Below are 26,241 nucleotides of genomic sequence, written 5' to 3' on the forward strand. Positions count from 1 at the left end.
CGCGAATGTTTCACACCCCTTTAAAACCCTATCCATGAGTCGGGAAAAACAAAATGGAGCATTTTTTAGCCCGAAACTCATCATTGTTGGCTGGTAGCTGCCCGTCGGAGTGACGAAAGCCGCGTATCTGCTGGCGCGTTCAGCGAGCGGTACTTGCCAGTATCCTCGAGTAAGGTCCAGCGTAGTCACATATGCCGCTCTACTGACCTGTTCTACTCTCTCCTCAATATTCGGAATAGGATACACTTGATCCCTGGTGAGAGAATTTAGCTTTCGGTAGTCTACCACAGGCCTAGGGTCTTTACCTGGAGCTTCTACTAAGATCATAGGCGAAGCATAATCGCTTTCCGAGGGTTTTATTACTCCCAATTCCAGCATGCGAGTTACTTCCCTATCCAGAATTTCTCTTTGCCTTGGAGAAAATCGGTAGCACCTTGATCGCACTGGCACGTCTGAAGTCAGCTCAATATCGTGCTCAGTCAAATCAGTCCTGCCTGGCCTGTCCACGAAGCAGGCCTCAAACTCTGTTATTATCTCGCCCAGATCGGACAGCTGGGATTTCTTTAGTTCTCCTCTCTGCTCCGTCTTTTTGAGAAGCTCCTGAGCGTTGCTTCCTTTTCCGCTGAGGCAAATCAAGTTGTCCCCCATCTCCTCGGGAAGGTTTAACGTTAGATTTACCACGGCTTGCTCCATAGCTAAGTCCTCTCGGGTTCCACTTAAAAGTCTCGTGAGATTACTAGACACTGGCGGCAAGAGGTTACTCTCAAGAACGTCCTCATTCCGCGTCTCATCAAGCTCACTTTCAAGTTGACTTATCTGAGATGCCTCGCTCTCAAAGTTTTCTGACCTGCTATCTTCCGCATTTACCACTGTTTTAACTGCCGTTTCCTCCGCTGTGGATTTTTCTGGAATGAGCAGTGTAGCTAGTTCTCGCGCCTTTGAACGTGTTAAGGCTTGCACAACTCTGTCTCCGAAAAGGATGCCCCTCTTTCGCAGCAGCATGTCCGATTTGTTGGAGAACAAATACGGATAGCACTTAGGAAGCTTTCCTGAAACGGCAGCCTCGGTTGTTAATTCGCCGAAAGGGCCCTCGATGACCACGTTCGCGATCGGCAAGCACACACTCTGTTCCTCAACTACCTGTCGGATCCATGCACACTGTCCTGTATAGTCGGAAGGCGATACATACGCCGGATGGACAACATCCATCGTTGCGGCCGAATCGCGCAGTACCTTGCAAGGCTTCCCGTTGACTACTAGGTCATGCAGGTAGGGTTCTAAAAGCTGCATATTTTCATCGCAGTCCCTGACATACGAGAAAGCAATCTTTTCTTTCCGGCAGTTGACGGCAATGTGACCCTGCTCATTACACCTAAAGCATGTGAGCGGCTTCCTAGCCTCAAGCTTATTCTTTGTGTTCTGCACGTTGGTCACTTCCCCACTTTTCTCACTGCCGTCCTTTCTAGGGAATTTGCCTGAAGAAACCTTCATTTCTTCGTTTCCAACTCTAGCAAAGTGCCTTTCCTGACGGTTTTTCACACTGAACTTGGGATTGCGGGGCCTATCCACTGCTGGGTTGCTGAATTGTCGGCGCGAAGCATACTCCTCAATAAGTTCGGCAGCTTCAGTTGCCGACTTAATTTCGCCTCGGTCCTGTAACCAATTTCTTTCTTTTTCTGGGAGGCAGTTATAAAACTGCTCCAAAAGAATTCGCTCGACTACAGCGTCCCTATCACTGTAGGAATCAGTGCTCTTTAGCCACTCGCCCAAATTAACTCTTAAATTGTACAGGAATTCAGGGTAACTCTCGTCCCTGGACTTAGTAGCGTTCCGAAAACGTTTGTCTGAACGCCTCGGCGCTAAGCCTATACTTTCTCAGAAGGCAAGCTTTGACCTTCTCGTAGTTGTCCGCGTCCTCCTTGCTTAGCCGCGCGACAACCTCCGCTGCCTCGCAGGGCAGAACCGTCAATAATCTCTGAGACAAAGTGTCTCGCTGGAAGGACAGTTTTTCGCAAGTTCGCTCAAAGTTAGCCAGATACAGACCGATATCCCCTGATATCACATATGGCTGCATGTACTTTGACATCTTGAAATCTGCCTCCTTGTTGAGACGAGTACCGCTAGCTGGGGACAATCGCCCGACCTCTTGCTCAACTCTAGTTCTAATTTCCGGAGCTCAATGTCTAGCTTCTTTTCCTCTTTTTCCCTCTCACGTTCGCGCTCCTTTTCCTCTTTTTCCCGCTCAAGTTTACGCTCACGCCTCGTTTCCTCTTTTTCCCGCTCTTTCTGCTGTCTGAGTTGTTCCTCCTTTTTTTGTCCGATGAGGTTCCATGCTTCACAGAGCTCCTCATCATCGGCTCCCAAATCTGTGATTGCCTTTATAATCAAAGGTTTTCGTGACCAAACCACTTGTATCAATTCCCAGTTCCTCACACAATTGCAACAGTTCCGGTTTCTGCAGCTTTTGTAGGTCCATGATCGCTCCGAGTGTCGGCTACTTCCAAAACAACAGTGCAAACTACCAAACCTAAAGGCGTTTCCACACTCTCTTTACCAGTTCTAAAATCTAACCCTGTTCTAGAACCTGGTCCACATCAGAAGAAAAGCCAAGCACTCACCCACACATGCGATCGATGTTCCGAGCTGCTCTCTTGTTGGCCGATTGTTGCTCCTGCTTGTTGCTTGAGATGCCACCTCCGGTCACAAGATGTTGTGGCTTGTAGCTTCAGATCCACCTCCAATCATCAGATGTTGTGGCTTGTAGATTCAGATCCACCTCGAATCACCAGATGTTGTAGCTTGTAGATCCAGATCCCACCTCCAGTCATCAGATGTTGTGGCTTGTAGATTCAGATCCCAACGCTGGTCACCAGTTGTCGTGACGCTGGGGCTACGTCGACCCGGCCTTCACTTGGTAGCGTGCAGAGACTCGGGTTGAAGTAGGATTGAATCTTCGAAGTTGGTGAAATATGTACAAGCAGGTTTAATGGCACTTTGAGAAACTTATTTACAAGATTATTTACACGAAAAGAAGGGTACATCAGCAAAATGGCAAGCGTTAAGAGTTCATAGCGAGAAGCGACTGGATGAGCCGTTTACCCAGGGCCCAGAGCGACATTTCGTGCTCTGCAGCGTCCTTAAAACCCCCCTATGTCCAGCCCTCTCTGAAGATGCTGACCAACCAAATCCAGGGCACGCCCCTCAGGTATCGGCATCCAATCGAACACATCACTGCACTGATGGTCTGAAGCACTGACTGGTCCGGCATTAATTCGTTGGGCGTGATCACTTGTTGGCGGGAAAAGCTTGGGAACGGCGAGGAGAGAGGTACATTTCTATTCTTCAGCAAAGAAACCACAGGCTGGTTCTGACAAGTGGGTTTACTTCTCAGAAACCCAAGTGCACGTGGGCGCCGCATCCGCTCCCAGCATTGTCCGTTTTCGACAATTGCAAATCTTTCCTGCATTCCTGGGAATCACTTAATGGCTGTATGCGTCATGCTCCTTTCTTGTCCTGCACGTCAGCGGACATGTCACTCTGTCGTCTCCTTTGGAAAGTAGGCATTCCTCACTGGACGATAGGGCTTCTCGACTGGAAGGGTGAACAAAAGAAAGAAAGCACTTCCTGCATTTTCCCGCAGGGGGACGTTTCTTTGTGTTTTTCCCAGACGTTCTCTTGACAGGGTCAATTTGCATTTGCAGGTTGTCCACAAAGCAAAACAGGCTTACAAAACAGGATTCCTGGAAACAGGCTCACTTAGAGCCATTGGACCATCACCACATATTCACAGCACTTATCCATGCCCACAGGCGAACAATAGAGCGCGCAAATGCGGATGCTTGGTCGTAACAAGGCACAAACGCGCAATCCCCGGGCTATTACTTCCAGACGCAGAGAACGATAGGAAAGGGTTTGGGGGAGGGCTCTCCACTGTGCAATGACACGGGCTGGTTTCGGTTTGCGGGCTTTTTATTTTCCGATTGGCCTCATTTTAGCATTTGCAAATGAACCGGTGAGATCAGCTTTGATTGGTTTTTGTTTTGAAAAGGGGGGGGGGGGGGGGGGAGGGGGAGAGAAATGGAACGCTTGTGTCCGGCACGTCCAGCCAGGCATCTCAAGGTCATCGGTGCTCGGCGGGAGTGAAGAAAAAAAAAGACATTTTGGGCCAGCATCTGCTGCGTACTCATGGCGGCCTTTCAGGTCCGCTTAGTAGGAATTCTATTACGCGTGATCGACTAGGTGGGCTCGCATTCGACATTCTCTGTTTTGCTTATAACAGAATAATAAAATAATAATAATAATAATAATAATGAAGAAAACTGAAGAAGGAGAAACTATTGACTCATTCCGGCACATTGCTAATGCCTTTGAAATGCACGACAGTCGCACTTCCATCTCCGCGTGTTTGTGCTACGTTTTTAGCTCGGGTTAGTTGGTTTAGTTTCGTTTCTTTCACTATCTGTGCTCGCCGCTGTTGAGTGTATAACCCGGCGATGCGTGATGGACACTTCTATTTCTTTCTTTTTATTTGCCCGCTCCAAGACCCGTTGAATGTAAAAAATGCCGCTGCGAGCAAATAACTTCTTTAGAAAACTAGCACTTGCGCGTGGTTTTTGAGGGCGGCGAGTTTGCGCCTCAGTCTGAATCTTGTTCGCTGACTGGTCGACACCAGAGTTCGGAGGGCGCGAATCCGCGAAAAAAAAAAAAAAATAAAATAAAATGCAGGTCGGTCAATGCGTGAGCAAATACGATATGATACTGTATATATGATACTGTATATATTGGCATTGTTTCTCCATTGAAATGACCAAACTTGATCAACCAGTGCCCCCAAATATGTGCGTTATACCCGACAGAGCTGATTCGAAATTCGAGCAGTAAGTGTTCAAGCAAGCTCAGAGGATGCTCCTTAACCCCCCCCCCCCTCCCCCCCCCCCCCCCCCCCCCGCTTTTTTTTTCTTCCAATGCTTTTCTTTCTCTTTCTTTCTTTTTTTCTGGGCTCCATTAAGTTTCATCGCGGATGGCACTCTGACGACCACCTTCGGTGTACCGAGACTCACCTGGTAGCAGTCTTTATCTTTGCTGGGGCCTTGAAGTGGGCTGCCCTTTTTGTTTGCCGTACCCTCTAGCACCCCCGATTTTACTTTTACTCTTGTCATGTTTGTTTGCGGGACGATACTACGTACTCTTGTGCATCTGACGAACTACTTGAGAGCGCGCGGCGCGCTTTGACAGTCGCTACCAGGAAACAGCGGCTGAAAATGGGTTCGGCTTGCAGCCATCCGTTGCAAAACGACGACTGCGCAGGCCCTCCTCGAAAGGACAGTCGCAGCGGGGTTGTCGGCGTGTGTTTGAGCCGTGGTTTCGGTCTTAGTGGTTTAAACTGGTTGCGACGAGCTCATACGTTCATTAAATGGCGATCATGTTGTTTCAGCGGTGTTATAGGAAGCTTGACTAAGGAGCACTGTAGTTAGTCAGTCCTTTGTTCTCGAGTTGAAGAGTCAAAATACACAGCTTTCCCAGGCATTTCACCCTTTGTCTCTAAGATCCTCTGAGGGGTGAAAACAAAAGCAAAACACGTACGTCTAGAAAAACCCGCACTCAACAAAGTTGTTGCAGGTTATAGCGAGATAAGCCGAGTACCCGATGGCATAGGGAACCTCAAGCACATCCTGCTCATGCGCAGTATAATATGCCGCACCGCTTCGGTAAATGTTGGGCGCAGGACCTATCGGCTCTTAGGCATTGCGGATACACCTTACAGGAACATACGGGTTGCATGTACCTATATGGCGGCAGGTGTCGCTGCATGCTCTCAGTCCCGACCACTACCCTGCGTATCTTTCAGAGTTCGGGGACGCATTGACTGCGACAGCGGAGAGTCCCGTCATGTATGCTACCAGCTCCGTACTACGCACTCGGGATAAGTTGATCAATCGAAGCTAGGTTAGAGCTAGTATTTGTTTTTGTTTTTTTGGCGTCTTAGCAACATACCGGGAAAACACAGGACGACACAGAAGTCCCGTCTGTATCTGCATCGCCCTCGTCTTTTCCTGCTTTCTAGAGTCCCACGTTCGTGCTGCAGAAGTTCGGGCGGTAAAGTACTGTATACCATTGATAGCTCGATTGATAGGATTATCGATAGTAGTTTTTTTACCATGGATAGTTCGATAGCTACCGTATATATTGTCACGTCTCGGTAGAAGACCAAGGAGAACCTAGCGATAGATGGTTTGAATGGTCGACCAGAACAAGTCTTGTGTTCAAGCTTCTTTCACTTCCAGGCTCGCGCTTGTCGTCATCTTTTGCGTCGTCTTCTATGCGGCATTTGCCCCCCTCCTTAGGAAGCATCGTCCCGATGAGAACAAAAGGAAGTAGGAGGTTAAGGTCAGACTGAGTGGTATGGCTTCATACGCACGACGTGGACGACGTCAGCTTGGTGCTGGCGTCGCTTTGATGTCGACACCCCGTCTGGCATCACCTCATAAGTGACGTCGGTTAAACGTCGCTGAACAACATAGGGTCCAAAGTATCGTCGCAATAGTTTTTCGGAGAGTCCACGGCGGCGAATAGGTGTCCAGACCCACACTTTGTCGCCAGGTTCGTACATTACATGCCGGTGTCTCTGATTGTAGCGTTGTGCATCGTGCTCCTGCTGATTTTGAATCCGCACACGAGCTAGTTGGCGAGCTTCCTCTGCACGCTGAGCGAATTCCTCGGCGTCCTGGTCGAGATCATCGGTGTCGGCATTCGGGAGCAACATTGCATCCAGCATAGTTGTTACTGGTCGCCCGTGAAGGAGGCTGAATGGTGTCATGCGAGTGGTGTCTTGGCGGGCCGTATTGTAGGCGAACGTAACGTAGGGAAGTATTTCGTCCCAATTCTTGTGGTTTACGTCGACGTACATGCAAAGCATGTCTGCGAGGGTCTTATTGAGGCGTTCCGTCAACCCATTGGTTTGAGGGTGATAGGCAGTAGTTTTACGGTGACTGGTACCACTGAGGCGAAGAACGATTTCCAAAAGTTCGGCCGTAAATGTAGTTCCTCGGTCAGTTATAATAAGTGCCGGAGCGCCATGCCTCAGGACAATGTTCTCAACGAAGAACCTAGCTGCTTCGGCGGCGGTACCCCTTGGCAGAGCCTTGGTCTCCGCGTAGCGGGTCAGATAATCAGTGGCGACAATTATCCATTTATTCCCGGCTGTAGACGTCGGAAATGGTCCCAGGAGGTCCATGCCAATTTGCTTAAAAGGTGTCGCTGGCACTTGAAGAGGGTGGAGTAGGCCAGCTGGTTTTACAGGGGGTGATTTACGGCGCTGGCAGTCAATGCACGTACGTACATAGCGTTTCACTGTCGCCGGCAGTTTTGGCCAGTAGTATCCGTGCTGTACTCTAGCCAACGTGCGGGTGTAGCCTAGGTGACCGGCGGTTGGCTCGTCGTGGCACGCTTGCAAAACTTCAGTGCGGAGAACCGATGGGACGACGAGCAGAAGACTGTTTCCCCCAGGACGGAAGTTCTTCTTGTAAAGGACGTTGTTGCGAATAAAAAATGAAGAGATTACTCGGGCGAAAATCTTCGGCACAACCGTAGTTCGCTTCTCCAAGAAATCAATAAGAGGGAGCAATTCCTGATCCTCTCGCTGCTGTTGGGAAAGCGTTGCGTCATCTATGACACCTAAAAACGCAGTGTCTTCATCGGTCATAGTGGAAGGTTCGACCGGCGCTCGCGAAAGGCAATCTGCATCTGTGTGCTTCTTTCCAGATTTGTAAATAACTGCCATGTCAAATTCTTGCAATCGAAGGCTCCAACGCGCGAGTCTCCCTGAAGGGTCCTTTAAGTTCGTCAGCCAACAGAGAGAGTGATGGTCGCTGACGACTTGAAAGGGGCGAGCGTACAAATAAGGGCGGAATTTCATAACCGCCCATACCACTGCAAGACATTCTTTTTCGGTTGCCGAGTAGTTCGCTTCTGCTTTAGATAGGGTCCTGCTGGCGTAAGCAATTACCTTTTCCACACCATCCTGGCGCTGCACTAACACAGCACCTAAGCCCACGTTGCTGGCATCCGTATGAAGCAGTGTAGGGGCGTCGTCATCAAAGTGCGCCAGGACAGGTGGTGTCTGTAGACGCCTCCTCAGCTCATTGAAAGCTTGTTGCTGTTCTTCACCCCAGCGAAAGACAGCGTTGTCACGAGTCAGTGAAGTTAATGGCCAGGCTATTCGTGAGAAGCCAGCAATAAATCGACGGTAATAGGCGCAAAGACCCAAGAAGCGCCGCAATGTCTTTTTGTCCGTAGGTGTTGGGAACTTGGCGACTGCGGAGAGCTTTTCAGGATCCGGCCGAACACCTTCTTGGCTGACGACGTGGCCTAAGAACTGCAGCTCCTCGTAACCGAAGTGGCACTTCTCGGGTTTTAATGTGAGGCCCGCAGATTGTATGGCCTGAAACACAGCTAGCAAACGGAGTAGATGCTCTTCAAATGTAGCCGAAAACACTATCACGTCGTCAAGATACACCAAGCATGTTTGCCACTTAAGTCCCGAAAGCACAGTGTCCATCAGTCTCTGAAATGTTGCTGGCGCCGAGCATAAACCGAACGGGAGGACTTTAAACTCATACAATCCGTCGGGAGTGATGAATGCTGTCTTCTCCCGATCCCTCTCATCCACTTCGATTTGCCAATATCCACTTTTCAAGTCCATCGACGAGAAGTAACGTGCATTTCGTAGGCGATCCAAGGAGTCGTCGATGCGAGGGAGAGGGTACACGTCTTTTTTGGTCACTTGGTTGAGCTTGCGATAGTCTATGCAAAATCGTAAGCTGCCGTCTTTCTTTTTAACAAGTACCACGGGGGAAGCCCAGGGACTCTGTGACGGCTGGATAACGTCGTCTCTAAGCATTTCGGCCACCTGGCGCTGAATGGCTTCACGTTCTTTCGGAGCCACACGGTAAGGATTTTGTCGAATCGGGCGAATCGAGTCATCCGTGATAATTCGATGTTTTGTCAAAGGTGTTTGGCCGATCCGCGATTCTGAAGCAAAACAGTCTCGAAATTGATCTATGAGATCCAAAAGGCGGTCCCGCTCTGAAGAAGACAGATTTGGGCTCACATCAACGATGGTTACGGGTGTCTTGCACACTGATCCTCTTTGTTGCAGTAAGCAACAGTGCTGCGCATTTGGGAGGCTGTCGAAAAAGGCCACAGTTGTGCCTTTCGGAATTTGCTGACGCTCGTCGCTGAAGTTTGTCAGCAGCAGTTCGGTATGCCCATTGGTCAAGTTGACCAGCCCTCGAGCTATAGAAACACCTCGGCTGAGTACCAGGGTAACTGCCCGTTCGGCGACGCCATCGCCTGTATGCGCCACGTCGCATTTCACTTCAACAAGAGAACATGATCTCGGAGGTAATGTCACCGTCTCATTGGCGACGCGTAAGGGCAATAGTGGTACTTGCGCATAACCAAGGTCTTCATGGTTATTGGTGAAGGCAACGATGCTGTCACGGATGCTGATTACAGCCCCATGAAGACGCAGAAAGTCCATGCCCAAGATGAGGTCTTTGCAGCAGTCAGGGAGAATAACGAAGCTGCCAACAAACACCGCGTTTCCTATTCCTATCCGGGCAGTGCATTTCCCTGTCGGTGCCAGTAGCTGACCCCCAGCACTTCTTATTACTGGCCCAGTCCATTCAGTTTTTACTTTGCGCAGGGTGTCGGCCAGTTTCTGGCTAATAATTGAGAAATCTGCCCCGGTATCCACCAGAGCATGTACCGCCAGCCCATCAATGGAAACGGCGAGGTCAGCGCTAACAAAATTATCTGGGTTGATCGTCCCTTTCGGCATTTGCGGCGGAAGCGCGGCAAGGTCGGCGCTGTTAGCTTCGTCGTCATGGCTGATCATCTGGTACGGCATTTTCGGCGGTAGTGCGGAAATGTCAATGTTAGCGGCGGCGTCAGAAGCCCGGGTTGTCGGCAGTTGCGGCGGTGGTGAGGGTTTCGACACTTTTAGACTGGTTGCACCAGTCTAAAAGTGTCGCGAGGTTGCAGCTCTTAGTTTCCCCGGTGAGGGCTAGGAGACCGCCGTCCGCTAACGCCAGTAGTGTTGCGACGCGTCGGCGAATAACGCTGTGGCGATGGGGAGGAGCGGCGGCGGAAGCCCGGGGATTCGGTTTCCCTGCTGACCGGAGGGTCGTCGTCAATTTGGGCAGAATCAGTGTCGAAGCGGCGGCGAGCAGAAGCAAGCGGAAAGGACTGCCCCTCTTCGCGGTGGCGGCAGTACCGATACACATGGCCAGGTTGTCCGCAGTAGAAACAAAGTGGTCGGCTGTCATAACTGCGCCACCTGTCAGTTCGGCGCAGTTGAGAGCGCCTGGGAGGCGCCCACTGAGGCCCCTGGAGGAACCGAATCTCCTGACGGTTCGGTGAGCTCGGTGGGGCGTGGTCTGGAGGTGGGCGACGAAGGACCGCAGCATAGCTCTCGGGCTGCGGCTCGAGGTAAGCTGCAGGAATGTTGGCCGTGCAGCTGATCGGTTTTGGAGCGTGGTATGGTTCGGAAAGGTGTGCCGCGTTGTGGACTGGATGAGACTCGTTGCATGGTGTAGACGGTGATAGGGCGTATCGAATTTCATTCCTCACTGTTTCCATGAGGGCCCCTGACGACTGAGCCTTCGTAGTCGTAATTCGCTGCAGCTCCTCAAGGACAATGCCTCTAATGATGTCTCGAAGAGTGGTCGTATCTGTTGCAGTCAGCGCCGCCGCAGTCGTCGGGGCACAGTTGACCGGTCGGTTGTACTGGCGGCACCGGTCTTGGAGGGCTCGTTCGATAGCCGTAGCGTCCTTAACGAACTCACTCACGGTTTTAGGGGGGTTGCGGACCAAGCCGGCAAACACCTGTTCTTTGACGCCATGCATGAGATGCCGTAGCTTCTTTGGTTCACTCATATCAGGGTCGGCACGGCGAAAAAGGCGAGCCATGTCTTCCGCAAACATAGCCACGCTCTCATTTGGCTTCTGGATGCGCACTTCAAGCAGGCGCAGCGCATTGTCCCGTCGGTCAGTTCTCGCGAAAGTGTCGACCAGCTGGCAGCGGAAGTCATCCCATGTGGATAAGCTGGCCTCATGGTTTTCAAACCACGTTCTAGCATTATCCTGAAGGGCAAAATAAACATTACAAAGCTTCTGGTCTGCGCTCCACTGGTTGATCTTTGACACTCGCTCAAACTGGTCGAGCCAGTCTTCCACATCTTCAAACGCTTCCCCGCGAAAGCACTCTGGCACCTTGGTGTTCTGTAGAGTCACCGGTGTAGGATTGGTATGTGCCATGGCTTGAGAGGTCTTAGGAACTTGGGCGTTTGAGGAGTCGTTCGGCAGATGAGTGTACTCCGGCGCTAGGCCTAGAAGGCGGCGGCTAGCACGATGGACAGGCGTGTCGATGTTTGGGATCCGCTGTGGACTGCCGGAAGGAGTCCTATGCATACCCCAGCGCGCTCCACCAGTGTCACGTCTCGGTAGAAGACCAAGGAGAACCTAGCGATAGATGGTTTGAATGGTCGACCAGAACAAGTCTTGTGTTCAAGCTTCTTTCACTTCCAGGCTCGCGCTTGTCGTCATCTTTTGCGTCGTCTTCTATGCGGCAATATATATGTATTCGGGTGTCGTGAGTTCGGTTCCCGCTGGCGGCATTGGTTGTTTCTTCTTCTACTTTCTAATCAGTTATCTTCATTATTAAATAAATATTACACATAGATCAACACAACAAAACCCGGTGCCTTCCCTGGTGCCTGTGTCTGTTGTCTCCTCTCGAACGTATACGTATAACATTCCTTATACTATTCACTACGTTCCGCATGGCGAAATTCCCGGTCGCCGATAAGTGCTTCGTAATATTATGGCCGGTACTGTAAATACAAAAGCGTGTGCAGTCGTCGGGAAAGCGCGCTCGGCCGCTTTCTTCTCGATTCTCTGCGATACCAGGGCATTCGGAACAGCCCCTGCGGGAGTCTGTACGATAACTAGTATATTGCGTATTCTCCGTAACACCCTGTACGCTCGCAAAAACAGCCCACACGCGCAGTAATTGGAGCGTACGCTGGTGATCACTGGGGACGTTGGAACGCGCCGTAAATAATTTGTTTTGAGGAAATTGTAGGTTGCAGTACCTGTCTCACTGCTCAGCCGACACCTGAACTGTTCCGGTAGAGAAAGGGTGAAGGTGGAATCGCAAGAAGAAAGGAGGAGGAGATGCGGTAGTGGAGGGCGCCTGGTTAGCTTTGAACACCAGGCGAGATGCAGTATGTGTGATAGCAGCCGGCTTCATATGGCGGACGGCAGCGTCGCGGAAGGGCATGTAATTAAGTGCGGAACGTCCGTCGTTCATTCTGGGCCTCGTCTGCCGCCTCCCTTGCGAAGCGCGCCGCGTGCATGGCTGTGCACGTGTCGGTGAAGAGTTCTGCATACGCAGACAGTCTGGTCCGACCTTCCACCTCCATCTCGGCGCTGCGTGCGTCATTTTTCTGGCTCGTAACTCGAGCGTGTCGTCGTCACTGGCGCTGTAACCGCTGCGGCGCTGCCGCTGACGCGTGCTGCGGCGAGTGGCGCTCCCCTTTCCCACTACTCTTTCTGTTCTCTCTTGTCACGTGTTCTGGCACGCCCGTCTAGAGCTTTACGCAGGCTCAGGCCGGCCCGAAAGCCCGTATACCAGGCCGGTGGGCCGGGCTGGGCCCGGGCCAAGGTATTTTTATGTCGTGCAGGCCGGACCATGTCGGACAACCCGATCACGAGCGACGCCGCGAAAAGCACACGTGACAGTACGTAATAATATTAGTCGATACACAGGGCCTGCTCACTTTGAGCGAGAATTGCGAGTTTTCTTCCACATCTCTCGCCACGTCGCGGAAGTTGACCGCTTTATTCATAAAAGGTCGTAGATTCCCAGCTGTGAGGAGTAGGGACGGCATGCGGAGCACGTTTCTTGCGTGAGCTGGGGTGCTAAGAAAATGAGAACGACCGAAATTCATTGACGCGGTGGGGCGGAATCACCGCGTTCCCCCTACACAGATAACGGATATTGTTTTCCACTACGTAGGAAAGCCGCCTATCCTGGTCAGAACAGGCGTGCAGTCGTTAACGTAAACGGCGTTTACTCTGGCTCTTCTCGCGGCGAGCAACGATACTGACATCTGTTGCCGGCTCGTTAATCTAGTGTTTCCCAAGCTATTGTTGATACCTCAGTCACGGGATGTAGTTTCAAGCTGCTGACACTGCAGTGTCGTAACCCCGACGCACGTGTGCTATTAGTTTCCCCGAGGCTCGCTCTTGACTGCCTTGAAATCATGCGTTGCACTCAATCTTATTCCCTATATTTCTCTTCAGCGCGTCTTATTTTCGTTCGGAGGTGTGCTTGAGAAACTCGTCGAATGCCGTAATTATAAAGGTGGATAAATAATCGAGTCAAATTTTGACTATCTACAACGTTACTTGCGAAAATATTTCCGCGTCTGCATGGTACTCCTCTAAGCGCAAATCCGAGCAGTTGCGCTCATTACTGTTCAAATTTAATTGTGGACATTTTTGTTTCTTTCGCGTCGTCTCTTGTTCAAGCTTGCAACGTTGGGGATGGCGGTTGATTAGTGACATCATTGATGAGCCACTTGTGATGACGCTTGCTTCGTTTCACGCTTGTGACGTTGGTGACTTTGACTGCATTAAGTATTATTCCGCGTGTGAGAGGAATATATAAACGATCGGTGCAATTTTGCCTGACTGCTGTTAAGGTTTAAAAAATGAGGCATCATCGAAATTTGTTCCTAAAAACGATTTGCAGCTGCGTGCGTGGCTACGCCTCTTTCGTCTTTTACCTTTTCAAACGTTCTACAGTACCGCTTTCAGTGAGTAGCTACCTCGTGTGTCATTAGAAAGAGGTAAGAATCTACACGGGCCGATTTCACGCGATTCTTTGACATGGCAAAAGTGCAGCTGGTAACCAGTCCCTAGGCGGAGCTCTAACTAATACCGAAACACAGCAGCCACGCCCGTGGTTGTGCGCCGCGTTTGCCGCCCACGGACCCTGTCGCAGAGAACTGTCGTCGCTGTGTATGTCGCTTGCTTGCGATCTGCGCGGAGGTGGTGGTGGTTATGGTTGAGGCACGCTCAGTACTTCTCCGCGTGACCTTTACGTAACCACGGTGCTGCGGTTCCTGTGGTTGTCACGCATCGCTATCGAGCTGCTCTCTCGGGGGTGGTTTTTGGTCGCTCTGGGCAACAAGTCCTAAAAACGCAGGTCGCGAGCAGGGCCACATATCCACGTGCATAGCCGCGTGATCAGAACAAAACAGACATAAGAGCTCATGGATTTTTTTTTTTTTTTCCGCCGTGTACAAACCAAACGGAATAGCCGGGCTGGGTGTGTGCTTTAAGCCCGTGAATGGCGTGGCGCTGGGCGACCGACCTGTTACGTCATACCTCCCCGTTTCCTTCGATTTCTTTGTTCTTGCGCGATGCGGTGCCTTGAGCGACGCCCGACTCCTGCGATTGGTCGGGAGTGGCCTTTTTGGCGGGATACATAGCGGCCATCGGTTGGTCGGCCGCAGTGCGCGTCACGAACAATAGCTGAATGGGCTCGCGTGCGCTAGGCGCTATAGCTGGAGCGTCACGAACTCAAGCTCTCTCCACCTCTCTGCTTGTGTTTGCCGCAAGAAATGAGCGCCATTGGGGCGCGGTGTAGTGGCGGGCGTATAGCGCTAATGGCTGCATTTTATTTTTATTTTTTTCTAGTCGAGGTCAAGATATATTGCAGTATGAACGGGCCAGATAATTGCGGGTCAGATCGTTGCGCGTTCGGGGAGCCCATGTTTAATTCCCCCTTAGAACCGTACGTAGTCTCCGACGAGAACAGCGCATTACGTTCCGTTGCAACTTTGGGTAACTGTGTCGTACGAAGTAGAATGCGTCAGCTGCGAGCGCACGAAATGCACCTATTTGCTAACCAGGTCCCCCCCACCCCTTCCCCCCTCTTCGCGCGCTCTTGGAGGAATCGTCTGATTTACACAGACTAGCTTATGGATTAGCTGTGTGCGCTCTACCGAACCTTGAAGGCATCGCGTCGGCCTTGCTTTTGCGCTGGTCGCAGCTGTTTTTTATGCATGACAGACCGACCGACGAGCTGTCGGACTAAACTCGCTCGCTCCGGGCCATTGGTCTTTGCGCGCTGAGGCTGCAGTGCATCGCTGACAGTCGCGTATGTGTGCCGTCCTCGCCGTAGTCGTGCTTGCGATATGCGCTGCGTAGCCGTCCGCCCGCGTTCAATAGATGCCCTATATGCCCCGGGTGGCCGCGCGTTTAAATTCGTCCTCGGCGTAGTCGATGTGACGACGCGGGGGTTCGCCTCATTGACGCCTTTCGTAATCGACCCCCCTCTGCGTTGCGGGCGCGTCGTATAACGACTGGCAGTCTCTCGCAACGCACATTGCACGGCCGGCCGGTTATGTGGGCTGCAATGGTGGCGTCTTCGTTTGGGAAACGCCTTGGGCAGACGCCGATGTATTGTGTCTCGTTCGGCAGGCAACCGCGACGATGCGTGCTGTTGCGTTCGGCGAGGGAGCAGTTCCGAGGGCGGGCTCCGACTGCCAGTGCATTTCGGACTAGGGCGGATGACGTGTGTCTGTCGTCCCTTATCATCGGCCCAGATAGATCGTCTTGGGGACCAAGACCTCTTCCAAGCTGATCTTTCTGTCCTGCGCTCTGTCTGCGGCCGGCCCTGTCCCAGCAAGCTGCCTGATATACTACAGTCCCGACCTTTAATCCTGATACAGCTTTACTGGCTCCCCGTGCTGCGTTTGCAAGCCGTTAGTTACCCTTTACGGGACGGTCTCGGCACTTCCGCTGCTCCGCTCTCAAAGGGTCCAATGTTTGTAACAAAAACGTTGGACAGCGCAGCTGCTTGCTAACTTGTATACGGGAGTCGCTGCACTGTGTCGCGCCTCTGTTGTTCTCCCTCTCTTGTCGGCGATGCAGCTGTCACGGCGGCTACACGCGCGCCGTGAGTCAGCGCCTTGTGGTCGCCGCACGCGTTAGTCACGCCCGCTTTGGCGACTGCACGTGCGCCAACATGTGCGTGGAAAGGAGAGCGCGCGCACAGTTTGCCGGACACGCTCCAGCGGGCAGCACATTCTCTCGTCATTTGGGAAAGGCGCCGCCACGCGGGTTTCGTGTAGGTAGCCGGGGCTGGTCGATTTGCCGCTGCCACACTCCACGGGCTCCAGGTGCGGTGCGGCTTTGTTCGGTGATTTTGCTATGACGATGCTGTTGTGTCACGAGAAAAGGCGCAGTATATCTGTCCGGGGCACGCATTCTGGGAGCGGCTAAATGGGCGAGGCTTAAAACTGGGTGTGTTCTCTTTCTCCATAAAACGAGGCATGCGCCTCCGTAGTTTATAAATGCACAAGTCGGTCCTTTTCTTTTTTACAACGCTTTAAAAAATGCTACAATTGTTGGTACTGCGGAAAGCGCTGTATTAGGCACGATGACGTAACGGGGAAAAAAAATCGAGACAGTACTGACAGTACCGCTGTTACGACCAAGCATCCGCAATTGCGCGCTCTATTGTTCGCCTGTGGGCATGGATAAGTTTTGTGAATATGTGGTGATGGTCCAATGGCTCTAAGTGAGCCTGTTTCCAGGAATCCTGTTTTGTAAGCATGTTTTGCTTTGTGGACAACCTGCAAATGCCAAATTGACCCTGTCAAGAGAACGTCTGGAAAAACACAAAGAAACGTCCCCCTGAGGGAAATAGCAGGAAGTGCTTTCTTTCTTTTGTTCACCCTTCCAGTCGAGAAGTGCTATCCTCCAGTGATGAATGCCTCCTATCCAAAGGAGACGACAGAGTGACATGTCCGCTGACGTGCAGGACAAGAAAGGAGCATGACTCATACGGCCATTAAGTGATTTCCCGGGAATGCAGGAAAGATTTGCAATTGTCGAAAAGGGACCATGTTGGGAGCCCTTTGCGGCGCCACGTGCACTCGGGTTTCTGAGAAGTAAAACCCCTTGTCAGAACCAGCCTGTGGTTTCTTTGCTGAAGAATAGAAATGTACCTCCTCTCCTCGCCGTTCCCAAGCTTTTCCCGCCAACAAGTGATCACGCCCAACGAATGAATGCCGGACCAGTCAGTGCTTCAGACCATCAGTGCAGTGATGTGTTCGATTGGATGCCGATACCTGAGGGGCGTGCCCTGGATTTGGTTGGTCAGCATCTTCAGAGAGGGGCTGGACATAGGGGGTTTTTAAGGACGCTGCAGAGCACGAAATGTCGCTCTGAGCCCTGGGTAAACGGCTCATCCAAGACGCTTCTCGCTATGAACTCTTAACGCTTGCCATTTTGCTGATGTACCCTTCTTTTTCGTGTAAATAATCTTGTAAATAAGCTTCTCAAAGTGCCATTAAACCTACTTGTACATATTTTACCTACTTCGAAGATTCAATCCTTCATGAACCCCGGAGTCTCTGCACGCTACCAAGTGTAGGCCGGGTCGACATAGCCCCAGCGTCACGACAACCGCCGACGTGTTTGAAGGCGAAATGGTGTTCGCGCAGTGACGCCAGATTTGAAAATGCGCACGGCGCTAGGTCACGTAGCGTAGTGAGGTGAATAGGGCATACGTTTGAAGGCACATAAGCCGGTTCGAATCGCTTAAAGACTTGAAGATGCAATGCCAACTAGGCGCCGAAATGGTGTGATGCCACCCAGAACGCTGCGCGAAGAACTGTTGCGTAACGATGTTGATACGAAAGAGGGAAAATCTGGCGCCACATGAAGGTACGTTAGCGACGAATTAAGAGTAAATGGCGCGCCGGAGGAGATAGGGAAAGAGCCCTGGCGCGGGAATGTCGCTCGCGTCATTAACTGTGACGCGAGTGAGGGACCTAGCTCCACCAGGTGTTCAAACCCCGGGACTTAATTTAGGACTAGAACCCTTGACCGTACTTCGGGAATCGAACCCTGTACTTTCTACCTCTGAAACCATTGACGTTGTCACGTCACACTGGCGTCACACAACGTCCAGTCCTTCATGCGGACAAATTCCGTGTCACGTTCTGAGGACAAGAACTCGTCTCGTAAGCTTCGATTTCCTCCGCAGTCGGCGCGGACACAGCTAGGTGGATATGCCCCGCACTTAACGGACATATCCTAGAATACGCACTGGGCTAGGACCTCGGAAAGATGGCTGCTGCGGATGATACGGCGGAAATAAAGGCAGCATTATGTAAATGCGAAAAGGAGGAGGAGGAGGACGGCGATGCTCGACGGAGCGATTATCGAGCGCGCACAATCGTGCCGTTCCTTCGAAGTCGTTAGGAGCAATTCGGAGAGAAAACATTCGTGCTCACTGTTCAACTGCAGTGTGTGCGTGTACACGGCTGAACGGCGAAGGAGGGGAAAACGCGCGTTTTCTCATCGTGGAAAATAACGAGATAGCGTGATCCTTTCGATCGCGCCTGCCGCGAGTGGAACGGCGCCAAGTGAAAGCTGCCGCGCGCGACGATTGTCTTGGGAGACGATCGTCGTTTTCTTTCTTTCTCTTTTATTTCTCCCTCGATTGCTTGTTAGTGCGTGCGTGAGTTCCTGTTTGCGGGGATAAGTGCGGCGGTGGATGGTCGGGGTAGCGTGCGAGCGAGATCTCTTTTGTGTTCGCCTTCGTGCCAACATGTGGTCTTACGCCGCTGTGTGTGATCACGCCACGCTTGTTACTATTTGTCAAGTTTAGGAAAGGCCGCGGGCGTTTTTGCGCATGCGTGTGACTGTTTGTGCTCGGCGTTTCCGTGGTGTCTCAGCGAAGCGAATGAGCGGACGTTATCGCCATTTTTTTTTATTTATTTTGTTTTTAATGCGCGAAGCTTTTCGAGGGTCCGTGACAGCGAAAGCCAATTGATGGATGAGTTCGCGCGGAGAAGGGAGAGGAGGAAAAAAAGCGAGCGATGACATAATACCTGTCTGATTTGCAGTGGCACAAAGACACCTCATCGACAACTGCCGAGCCAGTCAACGCGTAGTGCGTGGTCGGACGTCACCACTCACAAGCCAATCAGCGCGGGGCGTTTTAGAGCGCGGCTGCCTAACGTGGATCACAGAGGCTAGTTAGTGCAAACGAGAATTGAATGCAAGACTACAAGCATGGAATCATATCGGTCGTGAAATCGCGCCCCATTACTTTTGCTAGCTATCTGTTGCGAACGGAGGGGCAAATGCGCTAGCTTGGGTATGCTATGCAGCGTCAGAGCAAGTTATAGAACTGCGAGGTGGTGGCAGAAACCCCATTATACGACTCTCCTGCACGCGCAGACTTGCGTCGTCGTATTCCCCGCGAGGCACATTATTCTACGTGGTATATCCGAAGCAGGTCATTTCAGAGCGGAAAGCAAGACTTGTTTATTGCACTTGGCATTCGTTTGCTCCTCTCCCTGCTAAGGGGAGATAAGATGATGAGGGGATCGCGTTTTATTTGCGTGCGACGCTTTCCGAGCGGATCGATGAAGAAAGTGGCCGCGTACACTAGTGCGTGCATATCGCAGTCGCTGGACGGTTGTTGCCGCGTTCCCACGTATTTTCATACGGCGAAAAAGAAGAAAAAGAAAAATCGCGACCATATTCTTGTGCGGCCTCAATGCGCGGTCCTATCGATTGGATCTTGGTTCCAATGGAAGGCAGAGGAGGATGGAGACGCGGCCAACGCGGGCTGTCCTGCCTTCGTTCCTTGCGAAAACAACTACCCTTCCGAGAATCAATTCATGCTCGCCGCGAGCGACGTTTCTTCTTTTGCCTTATTTTCCCTTATCGTCTCTATGCCTCGCTGCACTGTTCGCTTTGCCGCTTGGAGGCAGCTGTTATGCGCAACTGTGTGCCGTAAAAAAGAAAAGGAAAAGCGGACGCCAGGTGTCCAGGCGAGAGCGATCTCTCTCTCTCTCTCTTGACCCCTTCATTTGTGGGTATACCATGAGTTGTGGCACGCCAGCAGGGCGCTGTGCCCTCCTCCTCCCATATCTCCCCCATTCGCTGAGCTAACCAGCGCGCGTGCGTGCTCGTCATACAGATTGCGACCGGCCCTCTGTGACGGCAGCCTTGTCACTCGCCGCTGCACTCACCTCCACCACAACGGCCCCTCCCTCTCCCCTGTTTACGAGCTTTCCCTGCTGGGCCACGTTTGTAATTAATGAGACGGACACGGTCGCCGGTGGTGAAGCCCGACACGGCGCGGGATTTGAACTCCCTTCCTTCCCTTCTTACGCGAACACCTCCCTTCCTTTCTCCCCCCTCCCCCCATCTCGCTCTCACTGGCTCTTTTATCATCTCCGATGTGTTTGTGCCGTAGACGGCAGTCCGCCACTGGCGTTAATGTCGGCCTCGCGGGAGTTGTTTCGACTGACATTGCTTGGGGACGGAAGAGGGCGGGGGAAGGCATTTGGGACGGTGAAATGAGTTTTCCGTCTCGATAAGCATCTACTGCCGCGTGGACGCGGGCCGCGTATCGATCTGTTTCACCCAGTGCGCGTTAATGAGCTCGCGTTATAAAAGAAAAACAAAGAGAAGTCATGGCGACGTCGTGTTGGTTGACGTCTGCGCATTTCTTTCGCGCGCACTAAGCCCGCTTCAGCAGTTTTGCGACCGTCCTGTGTTCGGCCCTGGCTGAGGACGCGTTTGGATAATCGTAGCCGTTAGTTAACCATTGGTCGAGGGGTCTCTAACGAGCTCGTCGGGCTTCGTGAGTGGTACGAAGGAAACTTTCCTCGTCCGCAGGTGCTTTGCGGGACTGTATGGTCACCGAAAGAGTCGACGATAATGCACATAACGCTGCCCGACGGTGTTAATCGGCAACATCAGCCGGATGGCGTAATTGAGCTTGAAACTCGCTTAACTTGCACGTGTACTGCACATTGTAATCGAGGTAGCAATAAGAAAAACTTTTGATGAACTGCCGATGAACTGCGTCAGCGCGCGTGATTTATGGGCTGGAGCTGCGCGCTTCCAGACGCGAGCGTTATTATCGGCTTCGGGCAATCCGGAATGTGGGCGACCCGACAGCTCTTACACCAGCGTCGTTTAGAAAGAAGGGGGGAAAAATTGCTGCAGGTTTCGGTCGATGTTACAGGCCTCGCGCTAGCTGTTCTATATTTTCCCCCCTTTTCTCTAGTCGTGCTACGGCGTGAGGAAACCCTAAGTCCGTTCGACTCAGCTGCACTTTCTGCACCAGTTCCGTAAAGTTCTGCGGCAGGGTCGCAAGCGTGCAGCGCCAGTTCCAGCAGTTGAAATGGTTCAGGTGCAGCATCAGCACCGCTAGCTTTTTATACGAATGGTAGAGTGCCGGTCGGGTCGTCGCCAACAGGCTGCGGTCGGCTGTGTGCAACTCGCGTCAGCCAACGTCCCGGCTAACTTGATGAATTTTCAAATAGCACATGACAATGAACTTTTTACCATTAACCAGCCACGATGCTTTTGGCTTGTGCGTTTTAATAAACGGCAAAAAAAAAAAAAAAACATTAATTATTCTGCTTGCCAACGAGAACACGATCGAGCTCGCCAAGGAAACGGCTGCGCGTACTCGCATGCAACCCATCACGAATGCGGTGGGATGCATGCTGGTCAGTCATGGCCAATGTGCGTTTAGATCAGAAGCTGCCGCAGTTAATGCGCATATATATGCACTTGCACAACCAGTGCTTATTGCGATCTGCTATTTGCGAATCTTTATATGTTCGGGAAGGTTACCGCCGTTGATCTGAGCTGCTTTATACATAGCCGATAGGATTCATTCATTGGTAAATTTGGTGCACAAAGCCGGCAGCATTCGTCTGGTAGGCTAGCTGTTAAAAGGCAGAAATATCAGAGGGAAGCAAATAAAAATATGCTCAAGTAAGCCATGAAGGAGTGAAGAGCGAGGGAGAGGTGACAGGGCAGTGCAGTGCAAAATGCAGACAAGTGAAAAATAACGAAGTGCAAAGAATGCGCACTGGTCTCCAAACGATGAAAAATGGCCCGTCGGAATCCGCTGGGACGCGCTGAGTATAGGGCGTTATACTATACACCCCTCTTTCTCTGCTTTGATCCGCTCACTGGCAGACTCCATCTAGCCGTCGCTTTCCCCTCACAGGGTTTTTTAATGCTTCAGTTCTTTTTTCTTCGTGCTTTTTGCCTCTTCTCCGGCCGCCTACTTTGCGAGCGTAGCTTATTTATGACTATACGTTCTCGCATGCCGCGGGACACCTCGCGTGTAATCCTTTTAACGTCGTTGCCGACGTATGGGGGCGCATCGTGGAAGGAGCCTTTCGGCGTACCATTTGTTATTTAGCGAGGCTCGGCTGTCGCAAACCGTAAAGCCTCACATAGAGCAGGCGTGGGTTGGACGTGGTTCCCTCCTTTCTTTTAGCTTTCCTTCCTTAAACTTGTATACATCGGTTGAGACCCTGCCCTGTCTCTCCCTGATTCCATTGAGCGTTCGAAGCTGCGTGGTGCCCCGCCAAATCCCCCAATTCCCAAATTGCAACCGCTTTTCGCCACTGATCTGTGGCTTTTTTTTTTCTTTCTTTTATTACTGTGGTCGTTAGGCTGCTGCCTGCCTTCGAGAGCCTCTCGGAGTCTTTATTAGCAACCTTTTAATGTTTCACCTCGTGATCGTCAGTCCTTTGTGCAGGATCTTTCACTGTATAGTCGAGCTCGAACCCGCACCTGTTGACTCGCTCGCCCTCTGCATTGCTGCGCGGAGCCCTTGCATCAGTGTTCAAGCGCTCGCGTTACTTTTTAAATAGGTTTTCTGGTTCTCTTCGTTCGCTTGTCTTTCTGCTTACGCGCCCTTCTTTCTTTAATGCACATACAGCCCCATCTCTGTTCCCCTCCTCTTTTATTTTTAATGCGCGGCGGTCGTGTCCTCCATGCCCCCTTGGGCGGAAGTAATGTGGATTAATGGGGGGAAGATGTCGGACGCTTGTTTCTCGAGGGGCCTTTGGGGCTGGTCCTATTGAAATATTTACTCGACGCAGCGCGAGCATCACGGCTGGCGCTGCGTGACTAGACCGTCGTGCATTTGACGAGGGGTTACGAGTAGATCTCCCCTGGTGCACCTTGTCTCGTGGTTCCGGCGGTCGATTTCAAGTTGAGTCGAGTCTACGCCGACTGCCTCTGGAAGGCGACAGTCTGATGCAACCGTCGTGAAATGAGCAGTCTACACCTGATGCACGTATCCGCGCTCTGTAGTTCCCTTTTCGTCCGAATAGACGTGTGCTGGGTCGTCGGCATAGGCAGGGGTCTTCGGTGACAGTATTGCCGATCATGTGGCACCAGTCGGCTTATCGCATGCCTCTGTAACTTTATTCTAGTGCATACGCACGTCCGGTATCGCCTGTCGCGTATTTGCGCCCCACCGCGCCCCACATTCCCTGTCCTCGTATTGTTCTCCTTCCGCTCGTTGCCTGCCGCTACTGCAGTCTCTCTTGTTGCCGCCGCTTGGGGCTCCTTGCACTGCAGCGGCTCGGTCACGTACGCTCGCTTTCTCGGGAAGGCGACGGGAGCCTGGTTGACGTCAGGACGGACGTCAGTGCGCGCCATGATGGCGCGACGCGACTGTGTGTGTGGCTCCCGTCGTCGAAGTTGTGTTCTGTCCTGGCCGAGTGCCGGGCCGTTTGGAAACTGGCTGTCTTCCTGCCCGTTTGCTCACGTGTGGCGCGGCGAACTAAAGGGCATCGGAAGCACGCGCGGGAGCCGGGCGGTGGTCGGCGGCGTCGTTGGCTGTGGAGCCACAGGCGGAGAGCGTTGAACCGGGCCTTGTAAACGTGGGCCTTGACGTCGTCCTTGCGGCGTTTACGTTATACAGCAAGCTGTAGCTTGGAGGAGGATTTTCAGTTAAATGCATGGGCGTCTGGGGACACACTGTTGCAGCCACTAGTGGCTGTGAGATCGCTACGTCATACGTAACGTCGCATGCGAGTAGCACGCCGTTGCATCTCGTTCAACTCTTGCCGGTTCACGCATTGTACGGGCCAGCGTTTGTAATTGGCGCGCGCGCAAACCCATCGTTGCAGCGGGGCCGACCGCGTTTGAATACCCGGCAGCAGTTTAGTTCATTCTCTCTGTGTTCATTCTATTACTTTACTTTTTTTTTTATATAATATTCACTCGCCCGCGTTCTTCCAACGACCCTGTTCCGTGGTCCTGGCGTGAAACACCTTTTATAACGCGCGTGCGTACACGACTCCGTAGACATGCGGACTCGCATATAATGAGTCGCACGCAGCGAGAGAGACACAAACAGTGGAAATGGGAAAGGGGAAGATGCACAACTTTTTTTTTTTTCTTTAGGTTCGCGTCCTCTGTCGCGCCGGACGTACACGTTTGGCGTCGCCAATTTTCTCGCTCTCCCGATTCGTCGCACCCTGCATGCCTGCGGTGCCGCGGGCGGTTTCTTTGTTCGTGCTCGGCACGTCCCGCTTTCCTGGCGTCGAGACAGCGCCGAATAGATTTTTCTTTAATTTTTTATTTTACGCCATGAAATTCGGGTTAACTCAAGTTTCCATGACGACACGAGCTTCCTATTTGCCTTTGTTGATTGTATACACCGCTCTTCATTCCTGTGCTGCTGTTCTTTTGAACCGGTGCTTAGTTGTTTACTTAGTTCAAGAATACTTCAGGCAGGCTCGCCGCTCGATAACTGAATTATTGGGCTAAGAAAAAAAAAAAGATAGGGTACTGCTCGGATGAGCATTCTGTCCACGAAAAGGCGCAAAAATTGTGATTTCAAAGTTGAGGATGGTGTGGTGAAGTTTCATCGGGCTTGGATGGCAAGTCTGGCAAATTAATAAGGATGGAAGGAACGCTAGTGTGGACTATTCATTTCATTTGAGCCTTTGGTTCGAGGTGTGACTCGTGAGACCGCATGCAAATACTTCGTCACATATCTGTGAAACGCTGTTACCATGCGGGCTCTAGGTTCTCAAACCGGTTTGCGCGTATCAGCGTTTGTCGGGGGCGGGGATTTTTACGGTAGAGCGGTGCCCCTGCAGGCTCCCCCTCGATAAACAGTCACGGTTGAGTACACTTCTAATTCACGAAATCGCTTTATTCGAACTTTCGGTTAATTCGAACTCTCTCTCTTTCGCCCCGTCGACATCGCGTGTATTTGGTAGAGGGCGACCGCACTGCTCATGATTCTAACTCGGCGTAATTGGAACAAAATTGGCGACTTCTCTGCGAGCTGTTACTGACGTAGCAGGCGGGGACGGAATTACTACCGGTTTTCGCCATAACTAGACGATGGTGGTCACGGGCCGTTGGAAATCGTCTCGCTAAGCGTTGTAATAAACGGTTTCTGTTTTGCGGGAGGCAAAGCGGGCGATCTTGAAGGCTAATAATTACGGCGCAAATCCAGGACTGAAGGTCGTCCTCATCCTGTTTTATCTGCGCGTAGCGATGGCATTAAGGCAGGCTGCGGAGAAAAATACAAAAAAGAGAATATTACGTTATTTGTTTCGCTGGAACAGCTGCGTCAGAGTGATACTTTTCGACGCATGCATCCCCTCTCTCTTTCTTCTGGCGACCGTGTTCGGCCACAATTAAGGTGTCTCGGTTCGTATATATACCGACTACCTGCGGCGTAGGGCCGATCGCTAGCATCATTCAACTGTTCACTCCTCGCGGCTTATAAGGCGGGGTCAGTCCTCCCGTGTCCATGTGTGAGGTGCCTTTCATTAAAAAAAAAACACGAAAAATCGCCCCCTCCTCTCTTACCTCCATCAGTTCCCGTCTTTTCCTGCGTGGCTTATTGCTGTGCGCCCTGCCGCGGTGGTGCAGTGGTTAAGAGGCCCGATTATTGTGCCAGAGTACCCGGATTCGAACCCGACCTCCGGCGGCTGCACTTCGATGGAGGCGAAACGGAGTGGCGGCCGTATGCTGTGCGATGTCAGTGCACGTTAAAGAACCCCAGGTGGTCGAAATTTCGGAAGTCCTTCATTACGGCGCCTCTCATAGCCTGAGTAGCTTTGGGATTGCTGTGCAAACACTAGGGGATCACAAGTGCGCACTGCCTGCCTGTATCGGAGTTCCTTTTTTAGAGGAACGAGCGTATCGCAGACGTAGCGTGAATCCCTTGTCCAGAAGGCAGGCCTAACTTCTTCAAGTGGTGCAGCGCAACGGCACGAAGCCTAGCCAAGAGAATGGAACAGACGCAGCGCTTTGTCTGTCCCATTCTCTTGTCTAGGCTTCGTGCCG

At 51.9% G+C, this 26,241-nt stretch overlaps 1 protein-coding gene across 6 annotated transcripts in view; it reads left to right on the plus strand.

The window, feature by feature from the left end:
• Positions 1-26,241, plus strand: part of LOC146207441 (cyclin-dependent kinase 16-like) — a 150,889-nt gene that overhangs the window by 66,495 nt on the left and 58,153 nt on the right. The window lies entirely within an intron of this gene.

This window comes from Amblyomma maculatum, chromosome 1 (assembly GCF_055883805.1).
Source record: "Amblyomma maculatum isolate TAMU_Amacu chromosome 1, ASM5588380v1, whole genome shotgun sequence".
NCBI lineage: Eukaryota > Metazoa > Arthropoda > Arachnida > Ixodida > Ixodidae > Amblyomma > Amblyomma maculatum.